The sequence below is a fragment of the Crassostrea angulata genome, chromosome 8 (genome assembly GCF_025612915.1).
Source record: "Crassostrea angulata isolate pt1a10 chromosome 8, ASM2561291v2, whole genome shotgun sequence".
In the NCBI taxonomy this organism is placed as follows: Eukaryota; Metazoa; Mollusca; class Bivalvia; order Ostreida; family Ostreidae; genus Magallana; species Magallana angulata.
Genome location: NC_069118.1, coordinates 45,537,180 through 45,551,585, shown reverse-complemented (window position 1 = coordinate 45,551,585; position 14,406 = coordinate 45,537,180). Strand labels below are relative to the sequence as shown.

Genomic DNA, 14,406 nt, shown 5'->3' with positions numbered 1-14,406 from the left:
TTACTGTTGCCTGGATGAACAAGAGGCCCATGGGCCACATCGCTCACCTGAGGAACAATAGGTATGATAAAATCAGCTTAATGGAGTCATAATACAAACTATCTGGACAATGTACAATAATACATGTAGATCCTGTATAAATAAAATCCATTTTCCCCTGGATATTCTTATGTTTATAATCATTAGTCCCCTTTCTGACAGGATGATTTTATAGTCATGTCATATGTTGAGTATTGCAGTTCTCAAAAAGATCCTTAACAATAGTTTATACATCGGATATAAACGTACATCAAACTCTGAACCTTCTCGTGAGGCCAAAGAATTGTCCTGGGGCCAAAGTCTTAATAATTATAAAGAATCATCTGGCTGATTAGTTTCTGAGAAGATTTTTAAAGATTTACCCTATATATTCCTTTGTTAAACTTTGACCCCCCATTGTGGCCCCACCCTACCCCTGAGGATCTTGATTTTCACAACCTTGAATCTACACAACCTGAGGATGCTTTCACACAAGTTTCAGCTTTCCTGGCTGATTAGTTTTTGAGAAGAAGATTTTTAAATATTTACTCTGTTTATTCCTATGTAAAATATCGACCTCCCATTGTGGCCCAAACCTATCCCCAGGGGTCATGATTTTCACAAATTTGAATCTACACTACTTGAGGATGCTTCCACACAAGTGCCAGCTTTCCTGGCTAATTAGTTTCTGAGAAGAAGATTTTTAAAGATTTACTCTATATAATCATATGTTAAACTTCGATCCCCCATTGTGGCCCCAACCTACCCCCAGGGGTTATTATTTTCACAACTTTGAATCTACACTACCTGAGGATGCTTCCACACAAGTTTCAGCTTTGCCGGCTGATTAGTTTCTGAGAAGAAGATTTTTAAAGATTTACTCTATATATTCATATGTTAAACTTCGATCCCCCATTGTGGCCCCACCCTACCCCCGGGGGTAATGATTTTCACAACTTTGAATTTACACTACCTGAGGATGCATCCACACAAGTGTCAGCTTTTCTGGCTGATTTTTTCTGAGAAGCAGATTTTTAAAGATATACTGTATATATTCCTATGTAAAACTTCGATCCCCCATTGTGGCCCCACCCTACCCCAGGGGGTCATGATTTTCATAACTATGAATCTACACTACCTGAGGATGCATCCACACAAGTGTCAGCTTTCCTGGCTGATTAGTTTCTGAGAAGAAGATTTTTAAAGATATACTGTATATATTCCTATGTAAAACTTCCACCCCCCCCCCCCCCCATTGTGGCCCCACCCTCAGGTGAGCTAAAAAGATTAAGTTTACAATACAATAAGTTGTTAAAGTTGGTTTCTGGAAGAACAGACTTTGAACATTTTCTTAATAAATATTGACAATTTTTTTACTTTTTTAATCTTTAGTTTTTAAGATCTGTGTACAAACATAGAATTGTGAGCAAATCTTTGTATCTTGCTTATAATTCGAAGCTTAACACTCAAATATGGTTAGTAAATAGAAATTGTAAACAATTAAACACAAGAAACATGCACTATAACAAATAAAGAACACAATTTATTTTTTCGAAATGAATCATATATATATACATGTATATACCTACATATTTCCGTCAGCGATATCAAAAGAAAATGCCGAATTACCGATAGAAGGAATTGTATTTCAGTACCCCTAGATCAGATTTTGCTTAATTTGCGCAGGTAAACAGTTAACTGTTTGATTTACCGAAGTATCTGTTTGAATTGATACGTAAAAATCACGAAATACCTGTAGACGATAGTTTCCAGGTTTAAAAGCGTAAATAATGAAAACGAAACGAAAATCCGAACAAGCTAACACCAACACACTTGTTTGATCCTTGTTGGAACAATTAGAAAATTAATCAATAAACAATAAAAACAGAGGGAAATGCACTTTAGTACGTTGTTAATGCATCAGATTTAATCATTTTCGCAGGTAAACATTTACCGAAGTCTATGTTCCAAATACAAGGCGATTGTTTCCCAAGTTAAAAAGCAAAATGAAACGAAAAAATGAAAACAAACTAAAACCAACATCACAAGTGAAAATGACAACGCGTTGAAATATTTAACCACAATTTACTTCACAATAATCGGCACCAAGGTTATTTCCATGTTTCATAGATTATATTCGCACGTGAACTGTTGCACAACAAACTGCCTGCTTCAAACAAAGAACCTCGTTTTCGAGATGCGGTAGACTGGCGATGCCTGTCATAAGACCAGTCTATCGCAATGAATTGCCAGTCTACGATATATGGAATAACGAGCCATTCTTTATAAGTATTTTCGCAATTATCTCAAATTTGGAACAGAAATCGCCTATAATTTTTGCAATTTATATTTTCCTTTCCCTAAGGATGATTTATGCTAAATTACGTTAAGATTAACTCGGTAGTTCTTGAGAAGAAGATTTTTAAAAATGCACCCCCCTTTTTCTACAGTTTCAAGGTTTTCTCCGCTTTGAATACAGATCGGACTTTTATTTCTGCAATTTATATTCGCCCTCCCATAAGGATGCTTTGTGCCAAATTTGGTTGAAATTGGATAAGCGGTTTTAGAGAAGAAGTTCAAAATGTAAAAAGTTTACAGACGGACAGACGGACAGACGGACAGACAGACGGACGGACAGACGGACGACGGACAAAATGTGATCAGAATAGCTCACTTGAGCTTTCAGCTCAGGTGAGCTAAAAATGATATAAAAAATAGCATACTTTGTAACTGTAAAAGTCAAATTTATTTAAAGGATTCATACAATAAGAAATATTAGGCTTTTCTCCACAAACTTTTTTGAAATACATATAATATAGTTTTATAACATTATCATTCGTTGCCCTAAAAAGTACATAATACTTCAATCCCCCGACAACTTATATGTCTCATACTTTGGCGGAGTAGGTTTGACAATAAAAGTCCTCTTGGGTTTGATCTTCTTGCCGTGGTAGCCTGTTTTCCGGTGGTGCCACCCTGTTCTCGGTCGGTACCCCGCACTCATCTTCTCCCCTACCCCCTTCCATGGAATATCATCGTGCCCGGAGTTGGAGACCTGACCCACGGTAGCCATGCAGTTGAAGCTAAGGGCGATCTCGTGCTTTGATGGCAGACGAAGAATCACTTTATCACCAACTTTTCTGAGGACTTGCGCGCTGGCCCCACCGGCCCGACACACGCGCCCTCCCTCCCCGGGAATCTTCTCTATGTTATGAACAATTGTCCCCATGGGCAGGGCGCCTAGAGGGTGCGAATTTCCTTCCATAGCTCGAACTAGGAAAAATAAATATGATAAAGTTGTTATTAGCATAGTACAAGATAATTCCTTTCAAAGCTGAAAAAGGAAAACCAAGAAAAATCACAGGTGTGATATTACGGTAAAGGACAAGTGTGAATGTCCTTACAGAGACAGAACTGGGAAAAGCATTACACTCAGCAGTTATGCGGTACTAGGTGTCATTCAAATACATTTGAGTACAAGTGTGTGTCACCTAGCGTTATATATTTTTTCTCATAATAAAAATAATATCCCTTACCTCCGAAAAATACATAACGTAGGTGACTGTGATAGACTAATGTCAGGTATGTAGCATCGTTTTTTAAAGGAGGGGGGGGGGGGGGTTAAGGCTCATCCAAAAAATATTGACAAGAAAAAAAAACTTCCTAATATTATGAAAATCCTATTCCGGGGGGGGGGGGGGGGGGGGGGGGGGGGGGGGGGGGGAGGGGGGTTTTAGGATAAATACCTTACTTCAATTTCACTTTAATTTCCTTTTTTTCATTTCAATTTTTTATATCCTCCCAAAAGGAGGACGCAACAATGTTAATTCAGGTTGAGGATAAATACCTTACTTCAATTTCACTTTAATTTCCTTTTTTTCATTTCAATTTTTTATATCCTCCCAAAAGGAGGACGCAACAATGTTAATTCAATTTTTAATATGTAAATTTAAGAAAAATGTTTGCTGCGAGAAAAGTGTGGGGGGCAGCATGATGCTACGTGCATGAATGTAATTGGTGATGAGAGAAAAGCTGTAATTGTGACAGCAAACCAGCAAACTGGGCTTTCTTTTGAAGGAACAGTATCCATAATATATTTGCTAAATATGATGAAAGCAGGGAATTCTGCAAGACTAGCTACATGTAGCGTGAAACTTAATCTCCATGTACACTTACATTACTATTTCCAGCTTTAGCCTTCTTAAATTAAACTACTAAATTACAATTCTATACACAAATAAACTGTTGAATGTTTCAAAATAATACTCTAAAAGATGTAACTATCAATCGAAAAATGATAATTTTTTTTAAACTACTGCCCCCCCCCCCCCCCCCCCCCCCCCCCCCCACCACACACACTTTCAAAAACAATGCTACAAACCTGCAATTCATTGGGTGTGGACATAGGCGTTTGATTACCGGTATGTACCTTAATAAAACTTCACCTTATAGTATAATGATAGCACATATTTTAATTTACTTTTGGGTGATGTCTTATTAAAGAAACAAGAGCCTAGCCTTCAACAGGTCCTTAATTTAAGTTCTGTATTAGGCAGCAAACAAACAACACGAAATCCAATTTGTGGAATATTAAAAACATATTACATAACATGGATTTGAAATTGCATTTTCATAAAGAAGGTGAGAGACAGAGAGATGTTTTTTTTTTACAATAACCAACTTGATGACTATACAAACATGAAAAGTACTGGGTAGATCTGATTCACCATATTTATTGTCCAAACAAAATAAGACAGAAAAATTCAGATATTTACGAGCAAACATAATATATTTTACTACAAAAACAGTAGATACTCTTACATTTTTCAGTAGTGGACCACAAATTAATACATTGATAGTATAGATATCACCTGACCATGTGTTAATATACTACATGTAGTACATGTACTTGTGTATTTTCCTTATTATGAATGATGGTCCTTTATAATATTGCATCAAAGAGAAATGCCAACGGTTTTCACTTTTCTCTGAAATATGATAATGTAGACAGAGAGAGAGAGAGAGAGAAAGAGAGAAAGAGAGAGAGAGTTTAGATTTCCATATGCTGCAAGTGTATTAAGCTATCTAAATTCAAAGTAAATCTTGATTTTTAAACATTCAACTTAATATACTGGTAACTGTTTTATGATCATTGAAAATTATTTTTTTTATCACTAGTGAATTTTTCTTATCTTGAATAGATAAAGTAGAGTGTCAAGTCTATAAATATTTTTATTTTTTTATTTACATGTACAGTATGTAATTTAGTAAATATACATGTACAAACATATTATAATGAAGGTGATAAGCCCTATCTTAATAAAAAAATCTTTTTATCAAATTACAGTACATGTATCTGTTTTGCACTTAGCAAATGTTAACAATCTCTAAAATAATCCTGCTAAAGTGTGGTTTCATTCATTTCTTGAAGCATTTGTGGATAATCTAATAAAAATATTTGTTGTGTTGGGGATCCTTCAAACAACAAAATCCACAGAAAAATTGGTGCACAAAGAAAAATGATGGAACTTCATTTCTCAAGAAAAAGACATGTACAGATATAAGCCTTGGCAAAAGACATACCGGTACATGTACCAGCCTATGTCCCCCTTCATGGGGTCTATTTTTTATCAACAGATCTACAACTGCATGTGTTGTATTATAACTGGACTGTCTTCTTACCTGTGTTAATTTTTTAGGTTTAACATTTATTTTTTAGATTCACCAATTCCTTGCCCAATATTTCAAAACATAAAATTTTTAAAGTCAAGCAAATCCAATAAAGCCCAAAGGTAGTCTGAAGGACAATAATATAATTACCTGAGATGGTGGGAATGTCCCTGTTGGTTTTGATGATGTCCCCCTCCTTCATGTTCTGGTGAGCGATGATGTACCTCTTGTGGTTCCCAGTCCCCACCAGGGCGAGATGAGCAGTCCTGATCGGGTCAGGGTGGATCCGTAGCACCTTCTCCTCCACCCCCTGGATCTCCTCAGCCTCGGGGTAGTGGTCGTCTCTCATGTACCAGTTCACCTTGGGGCCGCCGCCAATCTTAGCATTCACAACTTTTCCTGTAAAAAAACCCAGAAATGCTTAATATCAAAGTTAGGCTGTCTAAACAAAAGCAGTTGATCTTATTTTTTTGTCTTTTTTCAGAGGATATTATCCGTTGTAGGGTAATAACTTGTATGTATTTATAACTTACATGTTCTTAACATAGTCAGAACTCAGAAGGTAATAATTACCAAGTAAATAAAGAAATGGTTGTACACATCAGGTGACTAGTATGTCACTCTGTTCAGAGAGAGGTCAAATGAGAGGTAACTCTTGAACACAAACCTATTGATAATAACTGATTCACAAGCTAAATTCAAATTTTGCATAAAGACCACATTTCTTTCCAGTTTTCAAAAGGATATGGGCAGTCTGTGTCTCAAATATATATATATTTCTTTTGACATTCATATGTTCCAATATCTTGATGACCATTCTATGCTAGCCCTATCTCTAAAGTACCTGTATTGTCAATTGCCATATAAAAATAAAAGTTTAGGATTGGTTGGTGTAGTTGAAAACCATTTGCCTGTACATGTATTACCGTTCAGGTCTCTACCGCCGGACCGAATATACGTCAGTGGTTCAGTGGTGTACTTTCCATCAGGTGGTAAAACAGGGTGCCCCTTAGGCACATAGTGAAAAGGTCTTCTTTCAGTCTTGAATTTTCTTCTTGATCTGTAGGCCGCTAACCTATATGACCTGCAAAAAAAAAAAAAAATGAAGGTACATATATACAAGTATAAATTTTAAAAAAATATATTTCTTTTTTGGCATATATATGTCACAAATTCAATCTTCAAAATGATCCAAGAACTAAAATGAAAGTAAATATGCGAATATATATGTAAAACATTCATAAGTTTCTGGAATATTAAATGTCAATTTTTAATTAGGTTGTTATTAATATAAGATTTGAATTAGACATCAAATTTTAAATTACATGAAGATATTCTAAAAATAGTAAAGCAATGGAGGGGGTAAGATGAATGTAGTTTATTGTACAAATGAATTGTATTCTGGTCTGGTTTGTACCTTAACAAAACTTAAATATGAGCCACTGTTCGACTTATACCAAAACCTAAATAAGAGCCCCTTTTGGACTAATACTGTATCTCCCCTAAGGAATCTTTTGATAAAAGCCATAGCCCCGTTGTCTAAATGATGTAACCTTGACCTCTGCCATCTATTCATAGTTCAGCTAAGGTCATGAATCTGCTTCTACTGCCTACTCACGTATGAGCATATAAAATGTGGTTTTTTTTAAACTTATGGACAATACATGAATGGGAACAAACAGACAGATATTTGGAAATTACTAGACAAAGTGATATAAACTGAGAGACAGACAGATGTGGTGCTTTGAAACGACCTACAAATCATTGTTCGTGGTGAGTATCATATTAACAAAGAGCAGTGGGTCCCTGGGTTTCTCTATAGGAATCTTAGTCGCTTTGAATACATGTTACTACATGTATCAACTATCCTAGGAAAGTTCAAACCCTTGTATTTTGAGAAATTCAAACCCCAACAACTTTTTACAACAAATCATTTAATCATCATTCATCACAAACTCTGAATGGAAGATTATAGAAAAGTTTTATTTTTTTTTCTTTAGGAAAAAAACCACGGTATGGTAAACACATGACTTTTTACAATATAAACAACGGACATATCCATCCAAACTAACTTCTAAATGTACGTAGCATACTGAATAAGTTTCTATAGTGTTTCTCAATATGATAGTCTCTGTTCAGCTACACACTTTCACTATGATATCACTATACACCTCATCACATGGTTATTTTTTTTTCTTGGATTTCAGAAAAGGCTCATTAAACAGATCGAACGCCCTCTTCGCTTTTTGGGGTCCGAACCCTGGACAGAAAGACAGGTCCTCTTGATTTGCCTTCAGAACGCCCTCTACTGTGTGAAATGTGCTCAGTAAGGTCATGGCATCCGTTTTGTTGACCGACCTCACTGAGGTCAAGCATTCAGTGACCTTTGAAATGTAGTCCTTCTCTGTTTTCTCCATTATGGCATCTGGTGGTTTGTGCTCGTAGACTTTGTAGGTCTCAAGGTATCGACCAGCTTCCTCTGCAGAAAAAGCCAGAATCAAAGTGCAATCTGCTAGGATGCAGATTTTGGCTAACTCTTTCATGAGATGATGAGGCTCTTTTATGTCCACCTGCACCAATAATACCCGCAGGTCGTAGTATCTGCGCAGCTGCTTCAGACGTTCATGAATGTAGTTCGGATTCAGCTGATGATAGCGAAGACTGAGAAACAGGGCACAAGCCGTCTTTCCCATTTCATAGTCTGGAATGATGTCTCCGAACTCGTAAGGAATACTACGTATGAATTTCAATATGGGGTTTCCTCTTTGTCTTGAATTCACGATTAAGCTGTTGGTATTCAAGGATTTTACAGCGGTTGGTATACTGGGTTCTGGAGCAGATGGGTTGGATGGTTTACTGATTTCTGTCTTCTTAGATGCATTGTCTGTCAAGTAGAGACTTGAAGCAGAACTACTGGTGCGAGGGGGTAACAAATTTTTTGACGGATTCACCGATATTGAAGGCATGTGCTGCCGTGAGCTTGAAGTGGATTGCTCATCTGTTCTGATGGATTTATCAAGGTCCCGTGCATCTGTTACCTTACCCTCCTTTTTCATTTGTTGAAATTTACTAAATGAGTTTAATGCAGAGGCTTCAGATGAGTCCTGTACCTCATATGCGGTAGGAATTTTGAATTTTTTCCGTTCAGTTGCCATGGTTTTTTAATAAATTTGTGTAATGCTCTTCAAAGTTGGCAGCTGAAATATAAATAATGACTTTCTAAGAGTCAAATGTCTAACAAGACTTAGTTTAAACAAGTTTTTGTTTTGTCTATCTTTAATATATGATCTGCCACTTCTGCAGGGGTCTGCTAAGAAACCGTAGTAGGTACATATCTTTATTCTTCTTGGTTGAACAGACAAAAACAAAGGAGGATATATGTTAAGCAATTCGATAGAGGTGATCGCCACCCCCCCCCCCCCCCCCGAAAAAAAAGAGCAATGGCTTTTACGAATAAGATAATAAAATCTGAAGGGCAGGCAATACAGGATGTACATTGAAAAAGCAGTCGACTCAATCGAGCCTCTTTGACTTGTAAAAGTTAAGACCATTCACTTGTACACTGTCACTGGTAAACAAGTTTTACTTGTTCATTGCAGAATATATATAGAAGATATGCATTAGTTACCTTTCTAAAGAACAAAATACGTTTGTCAGACTACTACTTCTTAAAAGAGAAAACGTCTGTTTGAATATAGACAGAGCCATTGCCTTCTTAAGCGCTCATCTATTGAAACATTACTGTGATTATCAACATTCACATTTTTTCAAGGGCGCTGACATTTTACGTTGTTACGCGCATGTGCCAGGGGATCTGTAATTTTGTTGTTTAGAAATTTCTGGTTATTTTTTCAAATCGTTGAAATATTTATATTTTTTCTCAAGAAAATGTCTTTAGAAACATTTTTTAGATTATACTTGATTAATAATTGTCAGAATGATTTTACTCATAAAAATATTTCTCTGTAGAATTGGCATGTTAACGTACTTCTCCCTCAGAAGAATAGGAAAAGATAACTCTCTCCGAAAAAATAGAAATCGTTTGAATAGCGTTCGAAGATTCAACCATGTCGTCGGCGTTAGAATCTTACGTCAATCGTATCCTTTGCATAACGTAGACAATTATGATTTCACATAAGTTAATATGTATACATTCGATATGTTACTTGATACAGGTTTGAAATACTAGATCTTGTGCAAAAAGCTTGAAAAAGTGGGGGTTTTGTACAAAGCTGAAAGGGACAATATTTCATGTTTTCCTTTCAACAGTTCAGAATTTGTAAAGTGATTTAGCACCATGCAGGTTTAATTTTTCTGAGAGTGTTGAGATTTACCAGGGACATGTATACTGTCATATATGTCTCTGGATTTACAGAATGCATGCAAATATAATCAATGCACATATTTTAAACATATGTGCTTTGAAATCAATTAATATATAAATCATGTACATGTAAATTATCAAGAAGTTATCTATCCTTGACCACCGCATCAGGAACTGTATCCATTGTTACTGCTGATGGAAGAATAATTGTGGTAAGTTTACAAACAGAATGTACGTCAGATTAACAAACCATATCACAGTAAATGGGAACATGCATGCTCTTTTACCACCTGGTACAGTGCCATAGTTTAATGAACTATGAAGCAATTAATGTTGAATATGTGATGGTCAGGCTGGTTTGAATACCGGTGCCAGATAGCTCAGTTTGAAGAGTACCTGACTAGATATTTAGGGGGCCCAGGTTCAAATGCCAGTCCGGTCCGTCATTATTTTGATCTCCCAATCTGTTACGAACTGACAGGTGAACTCCTGCAAGGGGAAGAGCCTGGGGTGATCCTCGAGGGCACAGATCATATAAGGGGGGAGGAATGTGACTGTCAGACCGGTTTGAATAGCAGCTCCAGATAGCTCAGTTGGTAGCTAGTCTAAATAAGACCACCTGTCAGTGAATAGAGATTCAGGGAGCCGTGGTTCAAATCTTGGTCTGGTCTGTCATATTTCTCCCAACCCGTTACAAATGTAAAATTCAAATTGATTTACCAAACTAATTTATGATATATTGGCAAACTCTTTGAATTTGAGTAGTATTGGAGTTTCTGTGCATCTTGTATCAGCCCTAGACACCAATATATTCAATAAGCAGGTCATTATTATACAGCTGTCTCTGCATGAGGCTGATTATAGAACCATTTTAACAAGAGCTTTGACTTTGGGTGGTTGTGTCAAACAACATTGTGACTTAGGCCTGTCTATTTCAATGCTTGCCACTCAGCCATAGCTCTTTGAAATCAACACGATTTGTCTGGCTTTTGAGTTAAGACTATGCAATCGTTGTATATTTCGCTTGAAACCAGTGTCATTCTTAACTTGTTTTGACGCCAAAAAATAGATAGTTACATCCTACTGAAAGTCCAAGGCCTTGTTAAAATGGTTCTAATTAAGTATGATGTGAAACGTTAGGTTACAGCAATTGTTTGATTTACGTCATTTAATTATATTATTAACTAGAACATGTATTTGGAGTATTCGCCAACTTAAACCTTATCACACTTGGATGATTTTAGTAATTTATTCTAAAATAGAGCCATACTGCAATATCGCAAAAGGATCTATTTACAATTTTACAATGGGAACAATTATTAAGTGTTCTACATATACATGTAATTGCAGCAAGATTTGTATCCCTTATTTTTTGCCTATCAATCTTGCTGTACATTACATTCACACATTTGTTTGTTAAATTTTGTGCCTAATTTCCATTTACTAGCTTTATAGACATCCTCTAACTTGCTCAACTGTCATCCATGATATAATTAAAATATGATTAAAACAATTTTATTTCTCAAATGTCTATGATGTTGAACTTCAACTTATGAATCAGAATTTATGATGATGGCTTTTTTTCATGCATTCCTGTAATCCACGGAAAAAGAAATATATTCAGAGTCAGGTTTCTGAATTTAGTATATGTATTTGGTAATTAATCACCAGTCTAGAGCACAGACCCGTTTTATGTGCATAACAATTTTGTTCAACAGGACATTGAGTTTAAAAATCCTGTCAGCCAAGGTTCTATGACAAGAATTTCTAAGAAAAAAAAAAACACTGAATATTAACAGTTACACAAATAATCATTGAATTACTCATTGAACACCTCCGCTGCCTAAGAATGAGATATTTGAGAGCCAGGATTTTCAAAGTGAGTTTGAGTCGATCGCTTCCAAAAGGAGTGTGGTTCAATATAATTGGAGTTGATGTGGCTATTGCAAAACAAACCGTACAACATATTACTACTTCAAATACACATATAAATAAACCTATTACAAAGTCTGTTTTCAACATGCGGTTAAATCAGATAATACACCGTATACATGATGTTTATAGACTTTTTCTTGTGACATTGAATTGAATTTTCAATATTCAGTGGAATGTGGAGAAGTACAAGTAGATATATTATGAAAACTATTTTTGAATTGAATTTATAATGTCCTTTAATGCTGTTTTTATCTCAATTTCTAAAAGGGCACATTGAAAGGTTTTGACCAGACCATCAACCTGATCTTGGACGAGAGTCACGAGCGAGTGTACAGCACGACGCAGGGCGTGGAACAGGTCATTCTGGGACTGTACATCATCAGGGGAGACAATGTGTATGTATATTTAGGAAATGAACAGCAATGTTAAAATGTTCACGGGGGTATGCACTTGGTTGGTCATGTAATCAAATCCTGTGAAGCCTGAAGGGCCTCTCGGAGGATTTGATCAAGTAACAACCAAGTTCAAATCCCGATGAACTTTTTAACATTGCTGTTTATTACTTTTATTTACCATTTTTACATCTGAAAAAGACGAACCGTTTAGAATTGTGAAAATTACAGAGATTTTATGTTTACAATAATCCAACGGACAAGCATTAAGAGCATGCTATTATCATTGTGACACCATGAAAGAGTTCACACAGAATTGAACGTTTTCGCTATTCTAAATGTTCATATAAGAAAACATATTTGCAAATGTAAATATCTGTTATTACTTATTGAAGAAGTTAAGACTTAAGATAACTATAAAGCCAAAAGTTAAATATAAAGGATTAGGTACTCTAACTAAAGAAATTTCAATATAATGTGACAGGCAGGTATTTTTTATATATCGTAGAATAAGATTTGCAAATGAGAATATATAAATTTTCAAGTTATCAATCGAGTTACTCCCCTTTTCAAAATTCACTGTTCAATGGTTAAAGCGTCAAATGAGAAACGCTGCCTTTCTAAATATCGTGAATATTGTGATTCAAAATAATATTACCCAGCAATTAATGCTTCTGCAAATAAAACTGAGCGAATTTCATCGAACATCACTGCTTTGATTGTTTCATACAGTGTGAATTCTGTCATTGATCAAACCATTCTTTTACAAGTTTAATGTTGCTTTTGATTGAAGTGGCAACATATAGGGTAACCTATAAATGTATTTTGGTGGTTGTTAGAGAATATAATGTAATTGGCTATTTTATCCTTGTGGTTTTTTTTGTAGGTTTGATAAAAAGTTTCTTAATTCCTCATGGTCAAACCATACTGTCTAATGTTCTTCTGACTTTAGTGGCAACATTTAGGGTAACCTGTAAATGTATTTTGATTGCTGTTAGTAATATTTTATCTTTTCTTATCGTATCTTTTCTTCAAAAAGGGCTGTTATAGGAGAAATTGATGATGATGTGGACAATGGTCTCGATTTCAACAACATCAAAGCAGAGCCTCTGAATTCCGTTTCCCATTGAAGTTTTGCTTCTCATCTCAAGTGGTTCATTGCTGTTACTCTAAAGTTTGAAAACTGAAACTTCTGCCATCAAGAAATTTATTCTCATCATTCATTTTCATCATCTTCATAACTCTCTATATTTGGTCCCATTTGACAGTCAACAAGCCATCTTTCAACCATATCAGTACGTGTTAAGGTTATATTTTAGTTGAATTTGAGGATCAAAAATTAAAATCATGCCACTGAATGCTATTATACTTTACATGTACATGTATTTTTCTTTATACATACATTGTATATATACACTGTATGAAATAACATTGATATCGTGTATGAAAAAAACCCGCATGTATAACAGCTGTTATATATAAAGACCTCTTTTTACTATTTTGTTTAAAATTCCGATCAGATATAATTAATGTGTCTTATTAATTTCAACAAATACATCTGAATAGGAACTTATTAATAAGATGAGCTGTTTTGTCAACTAGATTATTTCTTTGTCATTGGCAGGCATGGCCTGATTATGATTCTTTTTGTTATTATATACATGTACCATGTGATGTATGTCAAACTGTACATAATTGTGTAATATGATATTGTCAAATATATACAAACTGATTTTATCTCAGTGTATGTGATGTTTCTCTTCAGAGCTGATTACAGATGATCAATAGTTATTTAAAGGTTTATCAATTATGAAAAATTTAAAGCAATATGAGGTGCAATTTTCATGTTGAAATTTTTTTTTTCAAAAGTGTTATTTTCTGCTAAAATGACCAAAAAATATCATGGCTTTTGAATTTCTGTTAGCCATTTTCTTGTAGGATTAGCCATCAAGAAGCCTTAATTGGTAAAAAATTGAATTATTGTCACCCCCTACAAAAAAAAGTATTTGCTATATATTTCTTAAATGAGTAATCTTTCTTGGACAAAAATGAATGATTTGTTCAAAT

At 35.2% G+C, this 14,406-nt stretch overlaps 1 pseudogene; it reads right to left on the bottom strand.

Annotated features, from left to right (window-relative positions):
• Positions 1 to 2,738: 2,738 nt before the first annotated feature.
• On the bottom strand, positions 2,739 to 13,466 carry LOC128159438 (uncharacterized; annotated as a pseudogene).
• Between the last annotated feature and the right edge of the window lie 940 nt (positions 13,467 to 14,406).